Source organism: Carcharodon carcharias, chromosome 6, assembly GCF_017639515.1.
Source record: "Carcharodon carcharias isolate sCarCar2 chromosome 6, sCarCar2.pri, whole genome shotgun sequence".
Lineage (NCBI taxonomy): Eukaryota > Metazoa > Chordata > Chondrichthyes > Lamniformes > Lamnidae > Carcharodon > Carcharodon carcharias.
The window spans coordinates 65807626-65834553 of record NC_054472.1 but is presented as its reverse complement, the minus strand read 5'-3'; positions in this window follow the sequence as shown (position 1 = coordinate 65834553).

Below are 26928 nucleotides of genomic sequence, written 5' to 3'. Positions count from 1 at the left end.
TATATGGCATAAATGGTACTTGCTGCTTATCAGCTCAAGCCTGAATATTGTCTACATCTTGCAACACATGGATGTGGATGGCTTCAGTATCTGAGAAGTCATGAATAGTGCTGAAATTTGTGCAGTGATCTACAAACATCCCCACTCCTGATGTTATGATGGAGGGGAAGTCATTGATGAATCAGCTGAAGACCGTTGGGCCTAGGACACCACCCTGATGAACTCTAGCAGCGATGTCCCACGACTGATATGATTGACCTCCAATAATCGCAACCATCTTCCTATGTGCTAGGTTTGACTCCAACATGGACTGATTTGCCTCTGATTCCCATTGACTTCAGTTTTGCTAGGGCTTCTTGATGCCACAGTCAGTCAAATGCTGCCTTGATGTCAAGGGCAGTCACTCTCACCTCACTAATTGAGTTTACCACTTTTGTCCATGTTTGGACCAAGGCTGTAACGAGGTCAGTAGCTGAGTGGCCCTGGCAGAATCCAAACTGAATGTCAGTGAGCAGGTTATTGCTGAGTAAGTACCGCTTGACACCACTGTCAACGGCTGATGGGGCAGTAATTGTCTGGCCCAGATTTGTCCTGTCTTTGTCGACAGGGCAAACCTGAGCTCTTTTCCACATTGGTGGGTAAATGCTAGTGTTATAGCTTTACTGAACAGCTTGGCTATGGACATGGCTAGTTCTGGATAATATAATAATACAATTCTAAAAGCTCTATGTATTAATCTTGATATCCTTCACAAGTATGTTTTAGTTTGACCTTCTACAGTTGTCACTTCTTTTTCTCTTCCTGTATTGTTCTTTATTATTTCTCAGTCCCCTGGATCTAAAAGCTATTGTTTGCACTTTTGGGTTCCCTCCTTTCATTTTATTTTTTTCACTCATTTCTTTTGTCTACCATTGCTGTTTGATTTGAGGCATAAACAGGTCCCTATTACACTAAATTCTTTCTTGAATCTCAATGGTTTTAACTAATTTGCTGTCACCAGTCTTGGTCTCACCCTCAGAAAGTTAGCCTTTAAAAATATCCATAACTGTGTTAAGTTTCTTCTCTTAAAACCTTTAGATTGTTTTATGAATTGCCGTCAATCATTGGGTTTGTTGTCACCTTGGAATACACATCAGAGTGTATTGCTTTGTTCCACTAGAGACTAATGGTACAGCTCTTCTGATTTGAATGGTTAGATTTGGGAAAAATAATCAACTCAAACATATGCAGTGCCTTTAAAATGGCAAAATATTCCAGGATGCTTGATGAATAATGGACATTAAGCAGGATTTAGGAGAAAGGCTGGGGAGGCTGAAGATGTGGACAAAGAAATACCTTGAATAAAGCTCTTGCAGGGTGGGGAAAGATGCAGTATGGCGAAAGTAGTTAAATTCTACACTGCATCAAATGCAACGTGGCATGGAAATTTATTCACTGGTGGGCCATTTTAAACTGATTATTATGTTATAACTTCTAAGTTAAACAAATTGTTTTGAGGACTCATTATGGAATGCTTCTGAACCAAAAATAATAAAATAAGTTCTGACATTGTATTGATTTAATTCTACATTAAAACTAAAACAACTTACAATCACCTCTCAGATTCTTTGAACCTAATATTTAATTACAGCCCTGATATCATGTCAACTTAATCAGCAATAATAGTGAAGTAAAAGATGGCTTTTACAGTGTACTGCATGACCTTATGAATTGTATTGGTTTGACAATACACTAGATAAATGGAAATCAGTATCAGAGTGAAACAGTCATTAGTCAGGATTTACAAATGTACTAGTTTTATTGATCAGAATGACACACATTGTTTTCAAATATTAATTTTATTAAGCAGATGTTTTATTGTCTGCGTGAGGAATTAAGTGTACCGCTCATGAAATTTACACACTCCTGGTAATAGTGAAACCACAATGCTTATCTTCCCCATAGCTGACATTTTTCAGGCCCTGCCTAGAGCAGGGTTGTCACCAATTTATCTGTCAGCAATGCTAAAAGCCTTTCTTTCCATGTTCCTTTAAAGGTGCTATACTCTGCCAGCTAATCTATGGGATGGATAAGGGCAATAGGGCTAGAAGACGTGCATATAAAATAAGTAATCAAAGAGTGAGGAAATGTTTAAAGTTGCCAAGAAGTATTGCCACCTGGAACAACAACAACTGTAAATTATATTTATATAGCGTCTTTAATGAAATGCCCCAAGAAGCCTCATAAGAGCATTATAGAACAAAATATGACATCAAGCCGCAAAATGAGAAAGAAGTCAAAGAGACAGGTTTTAAGGTGTCTTAAAGGAGGAAAGTAAGGGTATGAGACAATGAGTGTAGGGGGAGAATTCCAGAGTTTAGGGCCTAGGTAGCTAAAGACGGTGGAGCAATTAAAATTGGGGACACTAAAGAGGCCAGAATTAAATGAACCTCAGAATTTTGTGGGATCGGAGGAGATTGCAGAGATAGGAAGGGGTGAGGCCATGATGGGTTTTGAAAACAAGGATGAGAAATTTAAAATCAAAATGGTGTTCAACCAGGAACCAACGTAAACCAGTAAGTACAGGGGTGATAGATGAACAAGACTTGTTGCACATTAAGACACAGCCAGCAGAGTTTTGGATGACCTCAAGCTTATGGATGGTAGAATGTGAGAGATCAACCAGGATTGTGTTGGAACAGTCAACTCCAGAGGTGACACAGGCATTAATGAGGGCCTCAGCAGCAGATGAGCTGAAACAGGGCTAAATTCAGATGATGTTCTAAAGATAGGCAGTCTTAGTGGTGGCACGAATATATGTTTGGAAACTCATTTCAATGGAAAAGATGAAACCAAGAATGTTGACAGACTAGCTTAGCCTTAGACTGTTGCTAGGGAGAGAGATAGGGTTGGTTGCTAAGAAACAGAACTTGGAGCAGAGATCTAAAACAATGGCTTCAGTCTTCTCAATATTGAATTGGTGAAAAGTTCCACTATTCCAGTACTGGGTATCAGAGAAGCAGTCCAATAAGTTAATAAAACTGGAGGAGTCAAGAGAGGTAGAGATAGGTGTCATCAGCCTACATGTGAAATGTTCTAATTTTTCCTGAAATTTTAGCACACGATGATCCAAAACTGCCGATCATAGCAGCACCAGTTGTATTGTCTACAGTTCTGGGTGCAGTTTTATTCCAAATACAAAGAGATGGTGAAGGTAGACCAGTTTATTATGCATCAAGATCATTCACAGACACAGAAAAAAGATATGCTACAATTGAGAAGGAAGCATTGGCAGCAACTTGGGTGTGCGAGGAGTTTTCAGATTATATGATGGGATTGCAGTTTAAAATTGAAACCAACCATAACCATTACTCACTCTTCTGAACATGAAGGAGATTGTGAAGATGTGAAGATGTCACCTAGAATTCAACACTTCAGACTGAGACTACTGAGGTACGATTCAGTAATTGAGTACCTTCAGAGGAAGTACCAGATGACAGCAGGTGCGCTATCAAGAATACCAGTTGAAAGAACCAAACTGGAAGATTTGAATTTCATTGAGGAGCTGAATGCATGTACATCACTCATTACTAAATATCTACTGGCTACTGCAAATAAATTGCTGGAGATAAACAAGTGCATCAGCAAGATGACAACTGTGTCCTGATAAAGAAATACTGCCTGGAAGGATGGACAGACTGTGCTCCTAACAATTCAGTACTACACCAGTACTTTGAACAAAGAAAACACCTCACAATCATTAATGATCTACTAGTCTTTAACGATAGCATAGTCATTCCGAGAACACTTCGGCTTGATATTCTCCAAAAAATTCATCAAGGTCACTTAAGGACAGCAAAATGTTGAGCAAGACCAGAGAAATTTGTTTAGTGGTCAGGCATTATTCCTTCTATTGAAGAACTAATTTCAAATGGCCTTACATATGCAGTGAACAGCCAAGGGCAACCAGAACCTCTGTCAGCCTCCACTTATCCATCAAGGCCATGGGAACACCTGGGAATGGATTTATTTGATTTTAAATGCAAGGTATTTCTCATTGTCAATGATTATTACTTCAGATGGACTGAAGTGCACAGGTTGCACAGCCTCATGGTGGAAACAATTATTCAATCATTGAAGAGAATTTATGCTACACATGGAATTCCAGGCATTGTCGTATCAGACAATGGACCACAATTAGCTAATGAATTATTCCACAACTTTGTGAAGGAATGTGGATTCATTCTTGTGACTAGTTCACCTCAATATCCTCAGGCTAATGGAGAAGCTGAGAGAGAGATGTGTGAACCATCAAAAAATTGAAAAAGAAGAATGAAGATCTTAACTTAATCCTTCTTAGTTACAGACCCTCACCATTACAAAACAGCATCTCATCATTAGAGTTGTTAAAGGGAAGATGACAGAAAACACACCTTCCAGCTCTGCAACAGAGATTAGAACCAAATATCACCTCAAATGACCCTGAGAGAGTTAAAAAGCATGAGGAGGAACAGAGGCACAAAGACACTCATAACTTCACCTTCAGACATAGAGCACAAGGCTTATCATTACTGCAGCCATGGGAGAGAGTATGGATATAAGACCGACAAAAAGAAGGCATAATATTAGAAAGAGCTTCACAACTGAGATCTTATAAGATTGAGGTGAACCAGGGAAATATAAGGAGAAACCATAGTGCTGTAATATTCTTGGATAGGATGCCAATAGAAACTTGGGCTTACTACTCAGATTTGGAAGGAGATAAAGAACAAGAAAAAAGACAAGGCTCTACAGCCACCCAAGAGATGGACCCACATCCATCAAAGAGAGAGTGCAGAATGCCTTAAAACTCAGAAAGAAATCAGAACAAGATCAGGGAGATTAGTCTTTGTTTTCAGTTGTTAAATTTTGCCCATTCTATAATTACATTTTTGTGAATGCTGAAATATGAATCGAATGCCCAGAGGACCTTCTCGGAAGGTCTTGAATCTCATCAGCTCCCGGTCTCACTATTACATCATGAGCAATAACTCCAACTGCACAGAGTAAAGTAATGACAAGATCATTTTGTCCCTTTTTGTGCAAACCAGAAGTGGTTCTATACCTGGATACTTCTTTCTCCGGTTATCCCAGTGATGAGTTTATTCTGAACCTTCAGTGCTTTGGAAAGGTTTTGGGAGTGGCAGTGTAGATTTCATGTTTATACCAAGCTCTGGACTTGTTGTTGCTTCAGCGGTGGTGCTTGTTAATGCTGGTCTGTGCTCACTGCTGTCCAGAATCTGGGTCTGCGTCTCAGCTTGTATCTGCTGCACCCACGATGCTCTGACTTTTTGGTGAGTCTTGAATTGGTTTCTTTTCCTCCTTCTTTCAAGGATCTGTAGGTTTGTCAGGTCTGTAATCTTTTCTTGGAGTCTTTCTGGGTCTTCTATTCCATGACCAATGCTACCATGTCTCATCATGTATTTGGAGTCTAGATGGGGCTCTTCAGGATTTATGTACTTAAGTATGGTGCTCAAGACTGTAGTTTGTTAAACCATTATTTATTTACAGCTCTATGTACATCTTAGGAGCTCTGCACAAGTTTGGTCTTCACTTCCCCCCAGATCTGTTACTTTGTCATGTGTCCTTACAAAGTTGCATTAGCATCATGTACTTCTGATGTTAACTCTTTACTCTACATTTCCCCCCAAGTCTTTATCCCAAATATATACATCTTCCTACAGGAAGGTAGTTTAAAAGGATGGTGGAGTCAAATGATATTTTTTGAAGAGAGGGATGATGAAGGCTGATTTAAAGGAGAGATGGACAGTGCCTAAAGAGAACCGCTAACAACATTGGTTAACATGGGGGCCAAGAGGGGAAGTTGACTGATCAGCAGTATAGTGGGAACAGGGTCAAGGAAGCAGGGCCTGAAACCCACGGGCAAGATGAGCTCAGAGAGGTCGTGAAGGAAGATCAAAGAGAAAGATGCAACTTCTGAGATATGGCAGGAGGGATCTTTAGAGCATGCTTGGCCCAGTGGTCTAGTGGAAGGAATGGATGCAGCAGAGGCAGATGATTGGATCCTCAATTCTACTGACAAAGAAGTCATGAGCTCCTTGCGTTTACTGTTGGAGGTGAGGGTGGAGGAGACAGGGGAAAGGGATTTAAGAAGATGGTTTGCAGTAAAGAAAATAAGCCAGCAACAATATTTGCATTCCAGATGGAACACATGACCTGAACATGTTATGGGTTTGACATTAACATTTAAAAGGGAACATGACAGGGGTCCTCAAGGAAGAAGCTATTTCCACTTCCAAAAGGTAAGTTAAAGGTTATTTGCCATTGCAAGAAATTGTGCGTTATCTCGGTCTCCCGACCTTTGCTTGATTGCCCTGGGAATTTGGAGTGGAATTTCCCAGAACTTCACGCTGGACTGACTATAGATTTTTCCCTTCTCCCAAGAGATTGCTTGGCTAGGCGATGGATTAATGATGTGAATAGGGGCACATGTCTGGATGGAACAGGCTTGATCATTTTTATTTTCTTTTCCAATCCTTTTTTTTTCCAATGTTGATATTTACCAGTATCCCAATCCCCATTCCCAATTAATAGATGTAATTTTCTCTGTTCCTGTGAAACAATGAATTAAATTCAATCTATAGGTCTGTGCAAACACTCTGACTTTTGATACAGTGTATTAGCCAGATCATCCTCTGGAAATTGTCAAACTCAGTAGTGGTTTAGTTAAATTAAAAAATGAAAAACGGCCTGATCTAGAAGTTAAATGGTTTTATTTTCAATTAGCAGAAAGATAATGATATATGACACTTTGAGCTTTCTAAACCTCTATTTCATCTTCCATTATAAATTAGTTTGTGCTAGAATTTGGAATAGTAACTAAAGTTATCTCAGTTTCATCTTTCACAAGTCCTTTGGTGGGTAGATGAACTTCTTGAGAATCACATGAAAAAATGCTTTTCAAGGGCAAATCAGTAAAAGGTATATGTACACAAAAGTGATGGTAGACAACAGCATTCAGGTAAGTATATGCATTGGACAGGAACTTATGTCAGTGCTCCAACTGAAATATAAGCTGCTTACTTTTGTATGTCTTATTAATAATTAACTATTGGCATGGAAAGAGAGAGCGAGAAACAGAGAGAGAGATGGGGAGAGAAGGAGAGAGATTAAATTCTACTCTTATTCTACCACAAGGACTCTCTTAACTTTAGCAATATATAACCTTTCATTGTCCTTTTTATTTGCATTCTACAAATGTTTTAATAAAACAGTTATCTCTAGTTATTCATTGCATAACCAAACAGTTATTTTTATGTTAAATGTTCCAGCATGTAACATTTTGAATGAGCTGTGCCCTCCCACTGCAAGTTCCTCTCCATTCCTGAGCACTTGTCCCAAATCCTGGCACTCTTGGCAGCCGACAAAGCCTTCTGGACTCACTCTCGGTTAGAGAACTATGTCTTACTCCCTTTCTATATTGTCCTCCATGACCACCACATTCCTATTTACTCCCATCATTTGAATGGCTTCCTGCACCACGGTGCCAGCTCATCCACCCTGCAGTCTCCACTCTCATCCATAGAAGCAGCAAGAACCTCAAGCCTGTTGGGCAATTGCATGGGCTAAGGCTCTGCCAATGCTACCTTCTGAACCCCCATAGCTACCTCACTTGCAGTCCTTGACCACATACCAAATCTGAAGAACCTAGCATAAGGGTTATGAACTTCGTCCTGGAACAAAGTGTCCAGGTAACTTTCCCCATCCCTGATGCATCACGGTGTCCACGGCTTGGTCTACAGCTCCTTAACTCTGAACCCTAGTTCCTCAAGCTGCAGACACTTACTGTAGATGTGTTTGCCTTAGATTACACTGGCATCCATCAGCACCCACATACTGCACCTGTAATACATCACCCGCCCTGCCATCTTGAATGTATTTTAATCAACCAATTAATTATATTTTTACTGATTAAATTTTAATTAATGCCTATAGTCCTGTGTGTTCTTATATTATTATTTAATTTAATATTCTATTTAGCCCAATGGAAATTCCCTAGTTTATATAAGATAAGTAGAAAATACTCACCAAACAATCACCCACCTGCTTCCATGTGATGCCACATTGCAATTTTCCTTTCTGGATTTGGCTCTGATTGGACTGGTTCCAGCTGATGAGTTGGTGCATCTAACAAGGGAGAGCACAGGTTTAGTCACCCAGGTCTGCAGATAGTATGGGGGCATTAGTTGCAGTATCCCTGAGTTTGCAACATGACAGAAAAGTGGAGCTTGGGCTGCAGAGAGGGAAAGTTCTGCAAAGATAGATGGAAAAGAAGAGTGCTCTCCAGAAAAAATCCTTCATGCACAGATTTTTGGACAACAATTCCACCTCACCCAGAAACAATGCTTGAGTTCGCTAAGGTTCACCAAGGAACTGGTTCTAGAACAGTGTCACCTTCTTCAGCATGAACTGGAACCTCACACGAGGGTGAAGCCAGCACTGCCAGTGAACATAAGGATCAACGTGGCATTAAATGCCTATGAGGATCTTAACAGTTAGAGCAAGTGACACATCCAACATCTTGCAGCTGTACTGGCTGTCAATGCATCCAGAAGCCTCTACACGCCAAGAGAGGTGATTACATCATATTCTCTCTAAGTGGGGAGAAGCAGGGGGAACAGGCATGTTGATTTGCCAGGTTAGTGGGATTCCCAACGGTGTAGGGAGTTTCAACTGTATGCATGTTGCTCTGAGGACCCCCATGTCAACAGGATATGATATAAGAAGCACAATTTCATCATTGCTCAGTTGATGTGTGACCACTCACAGGGCATTATGTCGATGAATGCGTGTTTTCATTCTGAGGTAGTCTGCCATTCCCACCATCTTTCCACCTCCAAGAACAACCAGAGGGTTGCTGTTCAGCAACAAAATTTGCCACTTATAATCAGAGCTAACCCCTCTCTTCCCGAAGAGGACAGTGGCAGAACAACAAAAGCCATTAAGTCAACAGGAACAGTGGCGTGGTGAAACAACAGTTCTGTTGCCTGCACCACTCAGGGAGGAGGCTTTCTGTACATGTTGGAGTGTGGCTCCAAGCTCGTGGTGCTCTACTGCATCCTCCACCACATTGCCATCATGAGGTCACAACCATTGCCACCAGGAATCCAGAAATCATCTCAGGAAGAGGGAGGAGGCACCTGGTACACATTCCCTCCAGACAGGCTTTCCAAAAGAACCTGCTCAAACTCTGTTCCCCATAGGACAACATTTCTTTACCACTGTGGCCCCAATATTCCTTGCCATTATATCCATCTGGGACACAATATTAGTGCATCCTCTAGGCCAAGATCCTACAACAACAAAGAGTAACCTTTTCATCATAACATCTTTATCCAAAAATACATCTCCATATAGAACAGAAATGAAGCATTCGCCCTTGTGAAATCCCTTGTTATCTGTCTTGCAGGTTCCTTTGCTGGTGTAGTGCTTTATGTAGTGCTATGCCAGTGGTTGCAGCATGGCTGGTGGAAGGCTACTGACTTTCACTGGGGGCAGATTGCTGATGACCTTGAAGGACAGACTCAAAAAGCTCTAGCCTTGACAGCCCGGCTTTGGACTGAACAACATTGGCACAAATGGCAAAAATCTGGCCTAGTTGAGGCAATTGCAAGCGCACTGGCAGTGGCAGTGGGTGGAACATACATGTCATTATCCTGAGGGAGGATAGCAGGTTCATGTTCCATGGTGCCACATGCACTCAGATGGGACAGTGCCTCAGCAACCTTTGTAATTTGTTGGGACATAGATTGTTGGACTGCTGGGAAAGCCTACAAATCCTTTTGCACACTGAAATCTGAAACCATGATACCAGTAGTCTGAGCCTCCGTGGCAGCAAGCTTGGATCTCATGAGCTTCCACTGTGATGTTGGGTAACTTCCGGCTTGAGCTGCAATGGAAGATGAGACAATGGCCACCAGGCACTGCATCACACCTAAGCCTGCAAGTGCTGTCATAGAATTGACCACCACTTCCACACTAGAAAGAATGCAATTCAAGCTCTGTTTGATGCCCTCTGCCATGTAGTGCAGCCAGACTTTTCCAAGATCCTAAGGGAGCTTGATAGGGTAGATGTTGAGAAGATGTTTCCATGAGTGGGGGAAATCTCGAACGAGGGGACATATTTACAGAATAAGGGGACACTCAGTTAAAATTGAGATGCAAAGGAATTTATTCTCTCAGAGGGTAGTGAATGTCTGGAATTCTCCACCCCAGAGAGTTGTGGAGGCTAGATCACTGAAAGTGTTTAAAGAGGAGGTGGATAGATTTTTGAAATATCAGGAAGTTGAGGGCTATGAGGAGCTGGCGTGAAAGAGGAGTTGAGGCCTGAGCAGCTCAGCCATGATCAAGTTGAATGGTGGGGCAGGCTCGAATGTCCTACTCCTGGTCCTATTTTTTATGCTGTTATGTCCCTTGACAGTGGCAGGAGGGAATATGGAAGGCTTGCTAATACATCAGACATCTCAGTGTGTCCATTCATTAGTATCATCCTATGGACTGGCCTATCAAAGTCCTCATCTGATTCCCCCGCAGTGGAACTTGTCTGCGACCTCACTCTCTGGTGAACTGGCACACAAACTATATTTGTCCCCCAGCCTGGCTGCAAGATGTGGGTCATAACCAACATTCTCTCTAAGCTTTGCGGAGTGCCAGCTTTGTAGTTGGTGTCTACAAATATCTTACCAATTGATGGTACTTTTTGCTCAGAGGTCTGTAGCAGTTCTTAGCAATTCTTCAGGCACTGCTTCCAGGTCATCAGGGCAGACACTGAGTTCATATAAACATATAAACATATGAGTCAGAGCAGGAGTAGGCCACTCAGCACCCCCCCCCCTCCCCCGAGCCTGCTCCGACATTCAATAAGATCATGGCTGATCTGAATGTAACCTCAACCCCACATTCCTGCCTACTCCTAATAACCTTTCACCCCCTTGTTAATCCAGAATCTATCTAGCTCGGCCTTAAAAAATATTCAAATGCCCTGCTCCCACTGTCTTTTGAGGAAAAGATTTCCAAAGGTCACAACATTCTGAGAAAGATTTTCTCGTCATCGCTGTCTTAAATGAGGGACTTCCATTTTTAAACAGTGACCCACTAGTTCTAGGTTGTCCCACAAGAGGAAACTTCCTCTTCACATCAGCGCTGTCAAGACCCCTCAGGATCTTAAAAGTTTCAATTAAGTCACCAGTTACTCCTTTAAATTCCAGTGGATACAATCATAGCCTGTCAAGCCATTCGTCATAAGACAACCCGTCCATTCCTGGTATTAGTCTAGTAAACCTTCTCTGAACTGCTTCTAATGCATTTACATCTTTCTTTAAATAAGGAGGCCAGTACTGTACACAACACTCCAGATGTGGTCTCACCAATGCCCTGTACAACTGAAGCATAACTTCCTTAATTTGGTAATCAATTTTCCCTCAGAATAAATGATAACATTCTATTAGCTTTCCTAATCACCTGCTGTATCTGCACTAACCTTTTGTGATTCATGCACTAGGACACCCAAATCCCTCTGAATTTCAGAGCTCTGCAATCTCTCACCATTTAGACAATAAGGTTCTTTTTTATTCTTCCTGCCAAAATGAACAATTTCACATTTGCCCACATTATACTCCATTTGTCAGACCTTTGCCCATTCACTTAACCTATCTATGTCACTTTGTAGCCTCCTTACATCCTCTTCACAATTTACTTTGCTACCTATCTATGTGTCATTGGCAAATTTAGCAACCATACCTTCGGTCCCTTTATCCAAGTAATTTATACAAATTATAAAATTTTGAGGTCACAGCACTGATCCCTGTGGCACACCACTCAACACATCCTGCCAATCAGAAAAAGACTCATTTATGACAACTCTCTGCTTTCTATTAGTAAGCCAATTTATTATTCATGCCAATATGTTACCCCCTACACCATGACCTTTATTTTCTGCAATAACCTTTGATGTGGCACTTTATCAAATGCCTTCTGGAAATCTAAGTACAGGAGATCCACTGGTTCCCCTTTATCCACAACACATGTGACTCTTTCAAAGAACTCCAATAAATTGGTTAAACATGGACCTGAATCTTCTGGTCGGCGTGCGGGGATGGGCCCCACTCGCTGATGTGTAAAATGACACTCGGTGATGTCAGCCATGCGTCCTGATGTCACTGTGCATCATCCCAATCTTCAGTTTGGTGGGCGCACACCAGAGTCGGCTGCGTGCCCGCCGAACTGTCAAAGGCCTATTAAGGCCATTTAATGACAAATTAAAAGAATTAACAGAGCTGCCCGTCCAACCTTAAGGCTGGCAAGCAGGCAAAGAGCCCAGGCAGCCTTGGCATTTATCATGAAACCTCATCCATGGGCATTATAAATCAAATAAAATTCTTTATTAAAATTCATTGACATGTCCCAGCCCATGCGACACTGTCACAAGAGGGGGCATGTCTGAATAATTTTTTTTCATTCCTTTCTTGAAGTTTCCATAATGAAAATAATCTCCTTGAGCCAGCTCTGTGTTTCAGGGAGATTTCTGCGCTCTTTTGCGCACATGTGCGAAAGATGCAGGCCCTGACTCACCCTTTTCTCCCTGCCTGCGCAGGTAGTGCTCGGCACTTCCGGGTGCGTGTCACGCTGGGTGGGCCTTAATTGGCCCACCCATGTAAAATGTCAGTGCGCAGCTGATCGTGTGCCCGCCCTGCCCTCACGACGGGGAGAAAATTCTCCCCATGATTTCCCTTTTACAAAACCATGTTGACTCTACCTGACTGCCTTGAATTTTTCTAAGTGTCCTGCTATAAAGTCTTGAATAATAACTTCTGCCATTTTCCCTATGACTGATGTTAGGCTAACTGGCCTGTAGTTTCTTGCTTTCACTTTTTGAGTAAAGGAGTTACATTTGCTATTCTCCAATCTAATGGAACTTTTCCCAAATCTAGGGAATTTTGGAAAATTAAAACCAAAGCATCACCTATCTCACTAGCCACGTCTTTCAAGGCTTTAGGGTGAAGTCCATCTGGTCCTGGGGATTTGTCAGGCCGCAGCCACAACAATTTCCTTAATACCAATTCTCTGGTGAGTGTAATTTTCCAGAATTCTTCCCTCCCTTCCATTTCCTGATTTACGTCTATTTCCACGATGTTACTAATGTCCTTTGTCGTGAAGCCTGAAGTAAAATACCTGTTTAATTCATCCACCCTCACCCTGTTTTCCTCTATCAATTCCCCAGACTTAATTTATATAGGACCAACACTAACTTTGTTAACTCTTTTCTTATTTAAATATCTATAGAAACTATCCATCTTTATATTACTAGCTAACTTTCTCTCATACTCTATTTTTCCCTCCCTATTAATCTTTTTTTCATCCTTTGTAGTTCTTTATATTCTTTCCAATCTTCTGATCTGCCACCCGCCTTTGGGTAATTATATGCTTTCTCTTTAAGTTTGATACTGTCTTTAACCTTTGCAGTTAACCACGGATTGTTGGCCCTCCCCTTGGAATTTTTATTTCTCATTGGAATGTATCATCTTCCTGGCTACTGCCCCCAATCCCTTTGGAGGGCATTCCTTGAGGGACCTCCTTACCCTCTGCAGAAACATGGCATCTCTCCTCCTGTTGATCTCCATGACAAAGGCCTTCAGTACCACATCTGTGATCTGTGACTTGTGGACCCCTCCTTCTGCTCCATTTCCCTTTTCAACTGTAGCACTGGTTGTCTGCAGCAGCCTCCTTTCATTCAGTGCAGCTCCCCTTTAAGATAGACAGACTGCCTTGAAGAGCTGGAGGCTTGTTGGAACACATATTTAATCTTGCACTCTTTTAGGCCCTCCGCTGTGTATGGGGCCAGTCGTGCATTTGGCTGCCTGCTGAAATTATTCAAATGATGTGGCAGCATAACATTTGCAAGTATCAACAGGAGTGAGCACATCGTAACCCCCATTCCCAAAAACAGATGTGAACAAATCTTTAGCCCTTTATGTTTTTCTCGATATTTTTTCTTGTCATTTGAAGCATTGACATAGTGGATACGCACACTGATTTTTTTTTTATAGTTGAAATTTGGATTAAGGCAATATAAATTCTCTTTTACACATTTAAAAGCATAATATCAAACAAAAGTGATGTATTGAACTGTACAATTTTACTCCGTCAAATGCCATTGTCTCTAATATAAACTGTCTTATTCACTGGTTTTAACAAAGAAACAGTATTTTTAAAAAAGAAAAAAACAGCATTTTAAACTTGCTGTTATTAATTTTTCTTATGGCTCTCAAAAGAAACAACTAATACAAAGAAGCTATTGTGTGGTTTGAGTGAATGTCAGCAACAAAACTGCAAATTAGGAAACAAATCACATTCCTAAAAAAAATTGGAGAGTGAATCAATTATTTTTGATTGGCTTCTTAATTCGGTTTTTGAATGTCAATTCTCATTGAAAAACTAAAATGGCAGACAATTTGATGGCTCCAATCTCTTAACATCTGACAAGCTCCCTACCTTAATGTTTCCCTGGAGCAGTTTAAATATATTTTAAATAGAATTTAAATCATCTGCCCTGGTTAATGAGGGATCCATACTCTTAAAGCCCGATTAGATGCTGCACAATATCCTGAGCAGTGAAGCAAAAAGCCCATAAAACTACCCGTACAGTCACCAATATATAAAGTGCTTCCAAAATACCAGTTAAGGGAAGTTTCTATAAAGACAAATAAAAGTATGGATAAATAAAAAAAGTTATATTCTTAACATGTAAACAATTAATAATGTTCTCAAACCATATATAATTAAAATGATGTTCCTATCAAACTAACTTAATTTTTATCCTTTGCCCAAATAATTATGAATGGGGTTAATTATGTGTAACAACATTGTAACTATATTTCTGATCATTTCTCTTTCAAAATTATGCAGGCAATTTCACGGATTTACAAATTAACTGCAGATAGCGACAAAAAGAATTCTCATGCCGTTCTGCTAGAAAAATGTAAATCAACAACAACTTATATTTATATGGCACCTTTAATGTAATGAGACCTCCCAAGGCATTTTACAGGAGCTTTATAAAACCTAGTATGACACCAAGCCACGTAAGGAGATGTTAGGTCAGATGACTAAAAACTTGATTAAAGAGGTATGTTTTAAGAAGTGTCTTAAAAGAGGAAAGTAAAATAGAGAGGAGGAGGGGTGTAGTGCAGGCATTCCAGTGTTTGGGGCCTAGGCAATTGAAGGCATGGCCATCAGTCATGGAGCAATTCAAATTGAGATGCACAAGATGCCAGAATTAGAGAAGCACTGAGATCTCAGAGGGTTGTGGGGTTGGAAGAGATTACAGGCATATGGAGGGTGCCAAGGATCGATCCTTGGGAGATAGCTGAGGTAATGATGTGGGATCAGTAAAGGAAGTGGGAATAGGAGTGAGGGTCTCATAGACCTGATGAGCTCAAAGAGGGCATGAGGGGAATAGGAGATAAGCTAGAGAAATATGTGAGTTTAGGGTTAGGGAAGCAGGGAGCATTAGTGACATAATGATGATCAGATTGTCTTGATCTTAGTGGCAAAGAAGGCTACGAGTCTCTGCTGCTTGTTGGAGGTGTGGGTAGAGAGGACAAGGACGAGCGGTTTAAGAAGATGGTTTGCAGTAGAGAAAAGCAGCCGAAGTTTATCACTGCATTCCAGAATAATCATGGAATAGTGAGCAGTTTAGCAGACAAGAACAGTAAGCAATAGCGTTTTAAGTGGCCCAGCTAGATCTTGCAGTAAATGTCTAAACCAGTTGTGTGCCATATACTTTCAAGTCTGCATGCTTTGGACTTAAGGGAGCAGAGATGTGGACTACCCTGGGGGAGCTACAAGGGTGAGAGAGAGTAATAGTTTTAATGGGGACCATCAAAGGTGCAGGTGAAGGTGTGGTTAAGTAAATTATTAGCTGCAGAAACGTTGTGGTGAACAGGTGTCCAAAGGGCATGATAGTTGGGATTTTGAAAGTACGGTTGTAAGTGAACTGGGGTCTAGATCTTTCTAGGGACCGTTAGAGAAGGAGGTGGGTTGGGACGTGGAAGGCGGATATGGGTAGTGAGTGATACATTGAAGTGATCAGAGTTGGCCTTATCTGTAATTGATATGATAGGACTTGTAAGCCCTTGGGAGATGGCAAGGTCAAGAGGGCGACTGTGAACTATAGATTGGAGAGTTGACATGGAAGGAGAGATTTAGGGAGGATAAGAGAGCAGTGAACTCAAGGGACACAGAACATTAATGAGTTGAAATGAAAACAAAATTGCAAATTACAAAGCTACAAATATTGAACAAATTTTCTGACCTGAATTCATTCAGAATCAGATCAGAAATCCTCTCATTCTCAAGAGTAAGCTAACAGTATTTTGAATAAGCAGGTGGCAGATAGAATAATTTGAAAAAGAGCACATGACAGAATTTGTTAATAGGTATGGCATATAACTGTAAATTAAAGTCTTCTGTTGCAGGAAAGGTTAATTTAATGCATGTGGGTTCATTTTCCCTTTCATTTACACAATATATAATCTCTGTTCATGGGAACCTGTTTCTCTTAAAAGTGCCAACTGGTTGTGAACTTTATTCTTTTTGATTCATGTCTCCACAATTAATCATCTTTTAATGGTTCACATTATCAAAGTAAAAGCCTGAGAGTGTATTAAATGCTGATTTATCAGACAAATTATCTGACAGGATATTTCAGAATGCTGTATATGCCTGTGATTTTACGACAAATTGTCCAACATAATAAATTCTTCCCTCAGCTTTCAAAAAAAGTGCATTGAAGCAGATTTTTTGCATTTGTTTAAAAACAAATAGTTTTCAAGTATTATTGTATAAGTTACCTACAATAGAAAGTGGGCCTAGTAATTAGCACATTGAAATAAACAGTCCCTGATCATGAAAAGGATTCTGCTGGCAAGTACATACTGATAAATTTTATTACAAAGCCTTTTATCACATAGACGTTAACTGTAATATGTGGCTATATTTTCAAATGAATAGAGAAAAAGTTTACAATTCATGGGGCAGAATTTTGCCCTTGATGGGCGGGCGGACAGCCGATCGCTGCCGCCGAAATGGGCCCCACCGCCATTTTAAGTGGACGGGCCAATTAAGGCCCGCCCAGCGGGTTGCCCAATGGGAAGCGCTATGCGACTATCAGAATGCGCTCTTTCACGCATGCGCACAAAAGAGCGCACATCTCCCTGTGACTAAGTGCTGTCTCAGGGAGATCACTGACAGTGTTTTAAATATCAAAAATAGAACAATAAAAAAATTATTAATATGTGCCCCTCATGTGACAATGTCACGCGAGATGGGAAATGATAATAAATGTGACTAAAACTTTATTAAACTTTTTAAAAGCAGACATGAAACCTCATCCTGCCAGTGGATGAGGTTTCATGTTTTTTCAGAAGCCCGCTGGGGCTCCTGGCCTGCCCACCAGCCTTAAGGTTGGACAGGCAGGGCCTTTAATTGCCTTAATGATCCTGTCAATGGCCTCAATTGGCTATTGGCAGGTCGGTGGGCAGACAGCTGATTGTGCTGTCCACCCGCCTTCCTGAATATTTAAATGGGGCGGGATGACATTGGGGGTTCCCCCTGACATCATCCTGTGTCATTTTCACGTCGGCAAGCGGGCTCTGCCCCCAACTCACCGACGGAAAAATTCAGGCCATGGAATCATATAATATTACAATACAGAAGCATGTTATTCAGTCCTTCAAGTTTGCATTAGTGTTTATCCCCATGAGTTGCCTAGTCTAATCTCAATCTCCAGCTCACTTCACGTAACCTTTAGTTTTCAACATTGTAGAAAAAATACAGGGTCAGAATTTGGTTGTGCCCTTTTTGAGGTTTGGGGATTGTGGTTTGTGATTAGCACATGAAAATGACACAGGATGACATCGGGGGGGAATCCCCGACGTCATCCCACCCCATTTAAACCTTCAGGAAGGCGGGGGCAGCACGATCAGCTGTCCACCCGCCGACCTGTCAATGGCCATTAATTAAAACAATTAAAGGACCTGCCCGTCCAACCTTAAGGTTGGTGGGCAGGCCAGGAGCCCCGGCAGGCTTCTGAAAAATCATGAAACCTCATCCACTGGAGGGATGAGGTTTCATGTCAGTTTTTAAAATGTTTATTAAAATTTTTGTGCAATTTATTAACATGTTCCATCTCACGTGTCACATGAGGGGGGACATATTAATGATTTTTTAATTTTTCTATTTTTAATGTTTGAAAACCTTTCAACGATTTCCCTGAGGCAGCACTTAGTCTTGGGGGATATGTGCTCTTTTGTGCGCATGCACAATAAAGCACACTCTGGCATTTGGGGAATCCCTCCCCCGCCCGCACAGGAAGCGCTTCCCACGGGCACCACCTGGGCAAGCCTTAATTTGCCCGCCCTCTTAAAATGATGGCCCCACTCCCACTATGATGGAACCCTACATTTCCACCCCATGCTTTTGAAGGGAGCCAGGAAGCCCTCGCTGAATACAATTTGAGGGGAGAGGGAGCAGGTGGCCAGGGAGGTTAATTTCCACAATCTGGCCTGGCAGCAATACTGGAGGAGCTCAATGACCTCATGTGGGTGAACCAGTTTGTGATTGGGATCCTTCCTTCACTTTAACTTGAAAAAAAATCCCCATCTACAACGAAGCCCACGTGTGAAATTTCACTTTGAAGCCAAGACAATGGAAAACTCCAATGAACATCAACATACCCCAAACTGGCTCAATGACAGCAAATCCTGGCCAGAATAGACCATGACAAACATCTTTTGAAACATCGGCACAAATCATTTCTTTCCCTTCACCCGTCCTCCTCCATTTGTCTGACACTCAGTACTTAGAAGTTGGAGGGAGTAGGGATGGGGGAGAAGGGAAAAAGAATCTTTTATGTTCAAATGGTTAAACAGCTGCTCAGTATCAAACAACATCAGCCAGGCTGCCTGGTGCAATTTGCATTTGGTGTGACCAGATCACACCAGCCTCATCTCCGGCTGCTGCTCCTTCACTCGCTCTTCCCATTGACCATGATACGTTGAATAAGCATTTTTAAATTATTCCAAAGACCCTAGTTTGAGAAACACAATCATTTGTTGCTCAAATGTGATGCCACTTACTGGACATGCAAAGCTATCTCCCAGGTGTCCCTCTATATTAAACTAAAATGTCAAATTGGTCAAGTTGACAGAATGACACTTAACCAGGAATGTGTTAAGAAACTCTTTGAAGGAATAATGTTGCTGAAGTGATCCTTTTACATCCCAGACAATTTTGCATATTCTTGTAGCCTGCAGAAGCAGAGAGCACAAACAGCCTTGTGTATCCTTGTGACCTGTAAGAAAGAATCCAAAAAATAACAATGGCGAATTTGCCTGCTTCTTGTCAAAGCTCATCTGAAAGTAAGGGTAAAAGTGCACTGTAAATGTGGTGGAAGTTACAAATAAAATTCCACACAGGGAACATAAAATAAAGCAAGGTAGCAAATGGAAACTTAGGTGATTTGCAATCAATATTCAGAGACACTTTAAAAGAAACTTTTAATGTTTTACATGTGTGCAATTCTAGACAGACTATGATATTATTTCTAACACCATGAAAACAATGTCCATGAATTTTTAAAAAAGTATACTTATACAGTGAGGATTACTTTTCTATGCCAAGGTCAACTTTGTGATTAAGGTTACATAAAATGTTTCTTAATTCCACCATTTGAAATCTTAACTTCATTTTACATCATAGAGGAAAGCTCTATCATTCTTCCAAGTCTACAGGATATCCCAAATGATTTCACAGCAATGGATTATCTTAATAAGTGTAGTCACTGTTGATTTACAGGCAATTGTTGTAATGAATTCATGTGCACTAAGTTTCCACAAACAGCAACTGAGTTAAGTGACCAGTGAATCCAGTTTGGTGGTGATGATTGATGGATGAATCACAGGAAAGTGATTCTACACAATGAAAAATAAATGATCAATGACTGAATCCATTGAATGCTTGTTGCACATTAAAATCCCTCAAAATGTTTGGAAATAGACTCAGGAGGACTTTTCTAACCAAGAACAGGTAATGCATTTATTTAGCCAGTTGCCTGAATGTTGCAATATAGTATCAATATGAGCCATATTTTTTGTATTTGATTTAAACGTTTTGTTTTTCCAAGGAGTTTTTATGCAACTCAGTTCAGTTCACCTATAGAGCATTCATATAATACTATATAATAGTTATATTTAGCTCTCTGGAGGCAAGTGATAACTGCCACAGAAAATGTTAATGACCATTTTCCCACTTATTGCTAAATCTTCCTTTTTTTTAGGCAGACCCTCAGGATCAAAAATATCTTGCTTCTACTTTGGTTCACTGAGTTCTGAGGCGGTTGTTAAGTCCAGTGCATGATGTGCAGGCTCTACCACATGTGGGGCAGGTGGTGCTTGGAGGGTCAGTTAAATGAGTTGTTTGAAAGTTTGTGCACGCTCCCAGACACTTCAACTTTGCTTGTGTGTTCCCAACAAATTGTCTCAATGTGTGGGGTGCCTTTCAGACTAAAGCTTCTCCACTTTTGGGAGTCAGAAGCCATGGACTCTCATGAGTTAGCAGGGATGTTTGATCTCTTCAGGGCATCTTTGATAACATCCATAAAGGCTAGAATTTTGACATTGGTGAGCGGGGGCAGGCCCGACATGCCGACACGTAAAATGACACGTGTTGATGTCAGGTCTGCATCCTGACGTCCCCATGTGCCATCGCGATATTTCGGTGGGTGGGCGCTATGAGCTCCGATGCGCACCCACCATTAATTAACGAGCCACTTAAGGCCCTTGAGGCATTAATACGCTGAGATTTTTCAGAGCCCGTGCGATCTTCAGTGAGTCGCAAGGGTGCAATGGGCAGGCAGGTAGGCTGCATGTTTAAAAACCTCATCCCTGGGCTGGATAAGAGGGGTGAATGGGCTCACAAGTGCTATTTGTTAGTCATTTGCTTTTTAAACTTACTGCTACTTGCTTGTCTGAACAGGAGAACTTCAATTCTTTTCAGAGCTGCTTTTACAGGAATTACAGGCTTCAGGTCAGGATTCTGGGGTAAACGACATTCTTGGAGCCTTTCTGGTTTCAGGAAGCCTTCTCTTACCCTAGGAATGGGGATTGTGCTTTCCACTGGAGGCACCTCCTCTGAGGAGGAAGAGAGGGCCAGAAGGGGATGGAGGCTAGGAGTCCATGTTCAGCCTCCAGGGGAGCCACCTTTGGGAGGACAGGCACAGGCACAAGGGGCGCAGGGCCAACGGGAAGTGCAAGGAGGAAGGGGCCAAGAAGGACATCACTATACTGCTGCCAGGTTTTACAGGCAGTAAAGCAACTACATCAATATGTCTGAGGTGCTGTGCCCTCAAAGGAGGCAGTGACCTCCATTTAGGCCCTGAGATCAGCTCCAACTGTGTGGGTGGACACCCCAGGCCAGCAGTGTTGAAGGTCATTGCTGCCCTCAACTTCTATGCTTCCAGTTCTTTTCAGGGGTCAGCGGGGTGATCTTTGCGGAGTCTCCCAGTTAGTTGTCCATACTTGTGTCAAGCTGGTGGCAGAAGCTCTGTTTAGGTGTGCATTGACTTTCATTCAGCATGACTGGGGTAAGGCCAGCCAGGGGGAGTGAGCCAGAGGCTTCGCAGCCATTGCTGGCTTCCCCCGTGTCCAAGGTGCTATAGACTGTATACATGTGGCCATCAAGGCGCCAGCAGGTGAGCCCGGTGCCTTCGTCAACAGGAAGGGCTCCACTCCATGAACGTGCAGATAGGATGCTGATTCTACAAATCTGTGCAAGGTACCCAGGCAGCTCCTATGATGCTTACATCCTGAGACACTCCCAGGTGCCAGGGCTCTTCAGTGGTCCAGCTCAGCTGGATGGTTGGCTGCTGGGTGACAAGGGCTATCCCCTCAAAAGGTGGCTCATGACGCCTCCCCACCATCCAAGAACAGAGGCTGAGCAGCGGTATAACAGGAGCCACGCCTCCACAAGGCTGTGGTAGAGAGAACCATCAGTCTTCTCAATTTGCGCTTCCGATGCCTGAGCCACTTAGGTGACGCACTCCAGTACCCCCAGATCATGTGTCACTGATAGTGGTTGCATGCTGTGCTCTCCACAATCTGGTGCTGAAAAGGGGGGACACAGTGGAGGAAGAAGTTGTAGACACAGATGCTCTGGCTGCACATGATGAGTCCAGTAGTGAGTCCGTGGACGAGCATGCTCAGGAGAATGCTGAGGGGGTAGGCGCTGACCCGGGAAACCTCCAGGGAGGCAGGGACACCCAGGAGGCTTTGATCCAACGATCCTTCAGCTAGCACACCACAGATGGACCTCCCACACATGCCACAGCTGCAGGCTCCATTCTCGATAGCTGAGAGCAACATCTGCCTGGTTAAGAAGATTAACTAAGGGCCTTATCAATAAAGCTCAATGACAAAAAAGTCACTCATAACATCATGGGTTCCTGTACACCTGCAGAAGTAATGAAGCACCCTGAATCTTGTTCAGACCTAAAGCTTCTAATGATTTCATAAAACAAAACAGAAATGAAAGTTCATTTAGAGGTGTTGAGCTGCACACTGACTAATAAGCAAGTAATACCGGGGCAACAGAAAACCACCAGTGAGAAGCCCGTGGTGTGCCTTATGCTTACGTTTTTTGGCACTACATCTAGGTTCTTCCCCCTTGCTGGCACTGGCATTGGAGGCAGCCTGCTCACTCTGCTGTCCTGTTGGCCTTTTATGACCTTGGCAGTTGTCCTCTGGCCCATGGAGCCTGTGATGGCCCCGCCTGGGAGGGAGCAGCCAGTTCCACAGCTGGCAACTCCCCAGTCACCACAGCCTCCTTGGATGCCATGGTCACTGGCAGAGGGGCAGAGGAGCTACTGCCCTCATCCAGAGTGCCCTGAGCGGAACCCTCAGACGACAGGCAGCTCATGTGCCAACGTGAGGTCGTTTCAGACCTCCTTGCTCACCATTGATGGCCGGGCACCTAGCTGGGATATCGGATGCCCAATCCATCTCCCACACTGACACTAACCAGCTGAGGTCAATGCTGCTGTGAGGGCTTGCAGGTCCGAGCGCATTCTCAGGAAGCCCTAATTGTTCTCCTGGAGGAGCCTCTCCATGGAGGAAGCATTGCGCTTGAACTTGAGGGTCAATGCATTGCTGATGCTCCGCATGGACCCCTCCATCACTGAGACCATGGCATGCATCCCCTCGTGTTTTTCTGCCAGATCCTCCCACACACCCTGCTGGACTTCCAGCATTTGCTGCTTCAGGGGTGTCTTCAAAGACACATCATCAGCCACCGACTGAGCATTTTCCAGGTTCCCTGCAATCCTCCGCCTGCCGGCACCCTGGGTACTCTCTGTCTCCACCACTGTGCCCCAAGACACGAGCTGATGATCTTATGCCCACCAAGGTGCTGGTATCTGTGCCGGTGACTGCCTGGTGTCCAGGCGTGCTCCAGTGGGGCTGAAAGGAAGAACAAGGACATTTAATTAGCTGAAGTCGCTACACTGTTCGTGTGCATGGCTGGCCCCTGGATCAGGATGTGCTCCTCCTTCCTTAATCAATGGGAAAACCATGTTGGATGCTGAATTCAATAAACAGTCAACAGTGGAATGTTTGCACTGACAGACATTGTGCTCTCAGTGCATGACACTCTTACCTCCCACTGACATCCCAACCTCACAGCTGCTGGTAGACCTGGGCGCTTGGTGCCTCTCCAGCTCAAGAGCCTCTTGCTCGTATTTGGTGAGAATGAGCAATTGTGTCTGCTCTCCGCCAGTCCGCATCCGCTCAGCATTAGTGTGGGCTGTCTTCTCCTGAAAGGAGAGAGGAGCATTAATTAGTCCACCATGTACCTGCATTGCCATTACAGCCCTGCCACCCCAACCTGAGTGAAACATTGCAGGGCTCATCTGATTCGTGACCCTGGAGCAGCCGTACACTCAGCTGAACCCCTTGCCCAGATGCTGCCTCCATCAAATTTGTCACTTACACTCTATCACCTTCCAAAGAAAGGAAGCACTACCACCTAGGAGGACAAGGGTAGCAGATTGATGGCTTCCCCAGCACTTGGAAGTTCCCCTCCCAGTCACTCAGCACTCTGACTTTGGAATGTTTTGGAGTTCCAGCACTGCGACTAGGTACAGAACTTTGAGGTCGCCCCCAAAACAGTACTGTGGGTCTAAGTGCACCACATGCAGCGGATACAGAAGGCAGCTCAGCACCACCCACTCAGGGTCAACTTGGCATGGGCAATAAATGCTGCCCCACCCAGCGAAAGCCACATGCCATGAATGATTCAATGCAGTAGCTACATTCAGAATTGGTGGGGGGTGGTGGTGCAAGGGGGGGAAACCCACCTGGTGTGTTAAGTGACTCATGCCAGCATGGTACTCACCCTTCCCGATTGCAAGAGGTCATTGAACCACTTGCGGCACTGAACCCAGGTGCATCGCACCACATCGAATGCGCTGAACATTTCTGCCATCTCCTCCCAGGCACATTTCGCCATGTTGGGGGGCCTCCTCCTCCCGTTCTTTGCCACGATGATTTTGCGCCATGCCGCCACCTCCCTGAGGAGGGCAGGGAGGCATTCATCTGAGAATCTAGGGGCACAATGCCACGCCGGCCTGCTCTCCTGCCTGGCCTGATCTCCGAGAGCGCTATCGCTAACCCTTCTGTGCGCCATTATTGCCAGACTTTGGAAGGCTGCCTGCATGGTTTTTAAACAGGCTGCTGGGTCGCCATTGGACCCGGCGGTCATTGGAGTCCCGCTGCCACCTGACCCCCTCCTGCTGTTCTCTGGAGCCGCGATTCACACTGGGTAGGCCTTAACTGGCCCACCCGCATAGAATGGAGGTGCGGTGCCGATCGCGGGTGGTGATCGGCTCTGCGCCCGTCCACACCTGCTCCCGCACAGCCAGCCTGACATGCTGAAAATTCTCCCCAAAGTGTTTCTGGTGTCCTCCTGGGAATCTCCTGTCACAACCTAGTTCTGAGTAGAACAATTGTTCAGGAGTCTGGCATTGGGCATATGAACGAAATGCATGACATCGAACTTCCAGTGGCTTGCTATTTTAATTCTCCATCTTGCTGTCACATTGATAGGAAGGCGGCGGAGTAGTGGTATTGTTGATGGACCACTTATCCAGAGACCCAGGATAAAGGATCTGAGTTCAAATTCCACTATGGCAGATGGCAAAATTTGAATTCAATAAAACTCTGGAATTAAAAGTCTAATGATGATCATGAAACCATTGTCGATTGTTGTAAAAACCCAGTTGGTTCACCAATATCCTTTAGGGAAAGAAATCTGCCATCCTTACCTGGTCTGGCCTCCATGTGACTCCAGACCCACAGCAATGTGATTGGCTCTTAACTGCCCGGAACCTACACCACATGGACTGGAGCGGTTCAAGAAGGGAGCCCACCACCACCTTCTCAAGAGCAATTAAGGATGGGCAATAAATGCTGGAATAGCCAGCAACACCCACATCCCGTGAATGAATTTTAAGAAAATCTCCATCCTTGGCCTGCTTTGTTTTTCCAATGAAGCTCAAAGCAAGCTCATGGAACAGCATCTTATTTTTTGATTAGGCACTTTAAAGCCTTCTAGACTCAACACTGAGTTCAACTATTTCAGACCATAAACTCATAATGGTTTTGCTTTATTTTTATGTGCTAGTCTTAACCTTGTTAACCTGGTCTTAACCGTGCTGGCGGGCTATGGTTTGAAATAAAACCATATCCGAAGCTGCACTGGGAGGCCAGACCCCTGGGGAAAATGTAGACCGCAAGTACCGCAAGTAACTAAGTTGTTGGAGCCGCGCGAGCTAATTGCGCAGAGATAGACGGAATAGAAGAATAGAACGCCATCAGCAAAACAGGAAAGTGCTACAGAACTCGACTGGGGAGCCGCAGACTCCATCACAAGGTTCATAGTGAAACCACGGTCAAAATTATTAAGAAAATGCAGAAGGATGGATGGAATCCACAGGGAATCCCCGCAGAGCAAAAACAATGGTGGGTAGAGCAGGAGAAGTATAAGAAAAAGAAAGGGGTGATGGCCATTGTTACCTTGTATTTACAATTGTGTAGATGGATTAATACCAAGGTCCAGTAGATTAGAGAGGGAGAGACAGATCCAGGAAAAATCAGACCATAAACTCATTTTGGTTTTGCTTTTCTTTCATGTGATGGCCTTAATATTGTTTGTCATGTATTTGCTTTTTAGCACAACTGTTCATTCTGCCATTCACATCAACTCTGGACAATGCTTTTGTTTCTTCACTTTAACCATTGCCACTCCCTTTGCACCAAAAAGTGTTTTGTCAGTTAATCTCTCCAGCCCTCCAACCTATCACAGACCCCCTTTTGTTCTTCCTCCCCCTCTATTCTTTCACTTGATCAAAGCTTTTACATTTCTATCTTCCTTCAGTTCTGAAGAAAGATCATTGACCTGAAGTGTTAACTCTGTTCCTCACTCCACAGATGCTGCCAGACCGGCTGAATATTTCCAGCATTTTTGGTTTTTGTATACAAGTGACATGTGGAGGTATTTTTGAGCCTTTATGTCTCAATGCTGGGCCTGTTGGCTTGGGAGAGGATGCAGCAGCGGGATCACCTTTCTTGCCAATGGATTTGGAGGATTTTTCAAAGGCAGCGCTAGTGGCTCTGACGTTGCTGAGTGAGATGACATCATAAATTAAGTCAAATTTGCATTGATATAAATGAAACCAGGCAGGTTTTCGAAAAGAAAATATAATTTTCCTGCCGGGGGAATCTTGCTGCACTTGTGATGTCACTATACACTGTGGCACAAGGAATTCATTTCAATTGATTT